General features: G+C 37.4%; 1 protein-coding gene across 1 annotated transcript in view; it reads left to right on the top strand.

Annotated features, from left to right (window-relative positions):
• Nucleotides 1–883: 883 nt before the first annotated feature.
• The window catches only part of LOC146460224 (uncharacterized), a 14289-nt gene continuing 10447 nt past the window's right edge, over nucleotides 884–4725 (top strand). The window contains exon 1 of the mRNA XM_085088503.1: nucleotides 884–1383. The gene's annotated coding sequence lies outside the window, so the exon portion shown is untranslated. The remainder of the gene's footprint in view (nucleotides 1384–4725) is intronic.

Below are 4725 nucleotides of genomic sequence, written 5' to 3'. Positions count from 1 at the left end.
GACAGAGAATAAACAAATTACCGTCATGTTTTCGCGTTTTCCACAAAACCTTGAATGTGGTCACTTCACGTTGTTGACCGTTGTTGGTTGTCCGTCATTTAAATGCTATTGTTTTGTGGCGTAGTAGCTTGTTAAACTTGCTGTTGTTTGTCAGATTTTGCCATGGGTATTAATTTCCCTTTTTTAAAATTTTTTTACGGGAACGAGTTCAGCCAAGTTGCCTTGTTTTTAAACAAGTATGATGTTTTAAGTGCAAACATTCTTTATATTACTACTATAAATTACCTTTCGTTGGCCCTTTTTCCAACACGGTTCAACGTAAAATCAAATCAAGCGCCTTACTCAGCGGTTTTGTAATAATTTTGAAATCGAGTTGGTTTTTTCCCACTATAAATAAAAGAATTTGTTCAGTTTGAAAGATAACGTACCCAAATCACTACGATCTCGTGTAGTTTATCAGCTAGTTTTCTTGCGCAGGCCGCGTGGCCTGTTACTGATATCGGCAAAACTATCAGGCATCTCGCTACACTTCCCTGTCCTGTTGTAATTAATTATTTGCTCTATATTTATTGTCATGCTGTAATTAGTTTTATTATACGAATACGTACAATTATTTCACACCCTCTTAAGGGGGGACTTAACCTAAATTTGAATGAAATTGGAAGTGGTTTTAAGAAGGGATAGAAGAAAGAAAATGATTTTTGGAACACTAATAGACAGTTGATGCCTACGCAAGAGCACCCCAGGTTGCTAGTGGACTGACTTGGTATCCGTCTATTAATTGTTAACTACAATTTCTTATTTAAAAACTTCACTAATTCTTCAATATTTCTTATTTCTCTTAATTTAACCAATCCTTCCAGAAAAACTATCTCCTCCCAAATATACCCAAAAATCACCCCAAAATTCACAAAACACCCCACAACATAGATTCACGGGATGAACATAGAGTTTTTAGATCGCTTGAATATTGAACGAGATATTTCCATCAAAGCCATGTAAAGTGCGGTAAAATGGCGTTTACGTTAAGTCCCCCCTTAAGGGTTTTCTGGCTGTACTGAAGATCATGGATTGGTGAGGTTTCATCCGAAACATGTATACTATAGAAATATCGTAACGTTTATAAAAGTTATCTCATGCCTGCTGACTCTACGAAAATTTTCTGGGGAAATCAGTTATACCGGAACTGACATTCCGTTGTTCTCAGCTGGCTGTCGTCTATATTCCACTGTCCTCAAAATTCTCGAGTCCTCTCCATTGAATAATCCAAACCGCTGGGTAACCGCCCGCTACACAATCGTCCATTTTTCTTCTCAGAAGTGTGCTGTGTGTCGTGTTGTGTTGGATTGTTCGACCGACGGGGCAAGATTTCTTTGTTTGCAGGTAAGGCAGGCTGTTCAGTTTACTTTTAACCATAGCAGAGGTCCTCGGGTGACAGCGTCAAGCAAAGAACACCGTTAAATATTGGAGAAAGTAGGGAAAACCTAAAACAGGTCACCATTGAAGCGTAAATACACGAGTAAGCTCCAGAGTTTGTTTGCCGTTAAAATTCGACAGAAAATTGAACAATTTACTCTCAAAAACCTACAGTAATTGCAACAAGGTCTGAAAAAGGTCACCTGGTGTTTTCTGTTGTGTTTTCATGACTTCTCGGAGCTCCCGAAAACTGTTTTGAGTGGTTTATCTCTCAACGGCTGGATCACAACCGCGCAGATCGAGATGATATTGGTTAAGTATTCGCAAGGTTGAATTATGACCCGTCATTTGAGTAGTACACTTCAAAATCTTCCCTAAAATTCACTTTTAACTTAAGCATATGCTTACCTACCTCACCATACGCCAAGAAGGATAATTTTTGGTTGTTTCTGTGCAACTCGTTCTCGAAAAAGTTCATTTATTGAGACAGGCCTTCGTTGAAAACAAAGTTGAATTCAAATCGGGCTCCATTTTTTGGCGCAGACAAACCGTGTCGCGGAACTCATAGTCAAATTAACCTAAGCATGAGTACTAAAATTTGCCTGACAAGTGGAATCCACATGAAACCTCCCTATGAAGTGTAGGGAAAGAAACAGCTTTTGAGAATATGAACTGACTTTTAAGTAGCGTGAAGGCTGCTTCTAGAAATGCTTTTTTTGTGGCTACTGCCTTTCAGGCACATAGGCAATTTGTCACCACACATGTAAGTCTGCTGGGTAGCCAATTTTCAGATAATTTGTGTTTGGAACTGTTGAGAACCACAAAACGAACAAATAGTTGTTGGCTTTCTCTCAGTTTTACACAACTGAATTTATTATAAAATGGAGCACCTCAGGGATCAGTCCTCAATTTCCAAGATATATTTTTTCGTTTTACAATAAAGGACAGTGAGTCCTTTTGCTACTGCACATATGTTCTGCGCATCTCGCGATGGTCCCAGAAAGTCAGGTTTCTTAACAGCAGTGCCTCTTAAAACAGAGATATCTTCTATTGTTTATAACTACACGGGAAAAGTAGATCTTGGCAAGGATTATTGGAATCTGAAAAGAGAATTAGGGGTAAAAAATTATTTTATTTCTAACAATATACCAACAAATGGTATGAAATTTTAAAATCTCCCGCGCCACGCAGTAAGCGATTTCTTATTGTAGTAAGTTCCGTCTTGCTTTCTTGCAGACAAATAATACTTTTGGAGACACTTGTTTAGTCATTTTGTCATTTCTTCGAATTTTCTGTGAAATTTGTCATGTTGTGGAAACCATGCTGAAAAATATTAGATGTTGCATTGTTTTCATTTTAATTTTAGTGCTTGGCAGTTTTCGTAAACAAGGGATTGTATTTTCATTTTTCGCCTTAGTATATGAGGTTGAAAAGATTAAACAACATACCATTTAATGCCGTTAAACCAAACTTTTTTGTCATTTATGTATTTTTTTTTAACAGCTGCCTCGTTCATCAAAATAATTTCCTCTTAAGTAACCATGGTGAAACAGGAAGCCATCTTGTTTCTCTTCGGCTGCTCGGAAGTGAATGGTACTTGGCTCATCACCTCCAAGCTAGCCAATCAGTGTGCGTGAAAACTACTACTCACTTGTGGGGTATATACTAAAAAGACATATCATTGATCAATTGCTGAAATAGAGGACATGGAGGTCTTAAAAGGGATGAAAATTTTGCATTTGGATTTTAGACAATCTAAATTTTGTTCAAAAATTGATTTGCCAAACCTTGGACTTCTAACAGATTTTACAAGACCTGGGAAAATGCTACAGTACTTATTATTGTTTTGTTTTAAATGTTGGCATACATTTTTAACAGCAGAGTAAAACAATGACCTGATCATTTAGCCAAAATTCTTTAACTTCTGTAACTTTCCTTGTAAAGCTATCCGGATGATTGCTTTGAACAGAGACAAAGTGTCTGCAGTCAGGGCTCTGTGACACATCAGTCATTACATTATGACGTCAAGTAGTATAAGAGAAAATCAGCTGAGCAATTTCACTCTATCTTTGTGACTAAAACTATTCAATTAGCTCAATAGACCTTTCTCACACGGCGGCCATGTTGAGTCTCGGGAGAATAAAAAGTTTTGTTTTTGCATAACTAGCCTCTACCAGATGTGAATTCAGTGCAAGACTTGCTTTTCAAAAAGAAAGCTTTTTATTCTCCTGAGACTCAACATTGCCGCTGAGTGACAATAGGTCTATTCTTGGTTTTCATGTGATGTCACCAAATTCTAGAATTCAAAACTGGGAGGGCCACAAATTTTTTACCTTCATTCAAGGAAAGATTATGCAAAAATATGTCTTTTCACAATTTCTTAGCTTGATGTCGTACTTCCCTTTGAAAATAGAACAGTTTCGATTCCCGAGTTTTCATCATGTGTGACATCAGGAGGACAGCTGTGACAGAGATGTTCTGTATCTTAAAAATGACTCATCAGGTGATTTTCAGCATTCTAAACAATTTAAGTTTCAGGAGAAATATTTATCTAAACATTCGAGAATTCACAAGGGAAAACTCATCCTCGTTCCCAGATCTTTTGGTCAGCGGTTAGATCGTAGGCCCTGGTAACAGCCATTACCGGATGTCGTGAATTTTATGACATCCGGTGGCGCACGCTCAGTGTGATAAATTACTATTGCGCTTGCTCAGTATTAGGAAACCGGAAACATTTTGTCGAAGGATCAATCTAAGCGGGCTCTGGGAATGAGATTGTTGAAGGATTGTCAACACAATGAAAGAAGGTTGTAAGGGTGCTCTCATGGCCAATTTAAAAGACATTTTAACTACCCTACCCGCCACTACTCTGAAAAACCACAGCCTTCGTCTTCGATTAACAGCTTTCAGGCATTATTTTAAAATAATTCAACAACTTTTTCGTTGTGGATACAGTCGGAGTTCTATGTTTACACCCGTCCGGTTAGTACTTTTTACTATAGTCTATAGTCTGTTACGCCTTGTAATGTTAATGACTTCGGAAAAAAGTCAACCAGATTTCCGAAGAATTAAGGAAAAATTACTCAGAAATGACACTCAAAAGCCGAATTAGTTTGTCTCATCTATCGGTTAAATTATTGGAAACGAAACGTGACAAGAAATGTTTTAGTGGTTTCTTGTACATGTTTCACTGTTGTATAAATTTCATACATTCTGCACCGCTATTATCTTAAGTTGTTGTGAAATATTGTTATCGGACTTGCGCCTTGTGTCATTAGTGTAATGTTTAAAATACGTTCCATAACTGAG

Source organism: Pavona decussata, unplaced genomic scaffold, assembly GCF_977016875.1.
Source record: "Pavona decussata unplaced genomic scaffold, jaPavDecu1.1 SCAFFOLD_214, whole genome shotgun sequence".
NCBI lineage: Eukaryota > Metazoa > Cnidaria > Anthozoa > Scleractinia > Agariciidae > Pavona > Pavona decussata.
The sequence above is the reverse complement of the archived record's forward strand: the minus strand, read 5'-3'. Positions and strand labels throughout refer to the sequence as shown.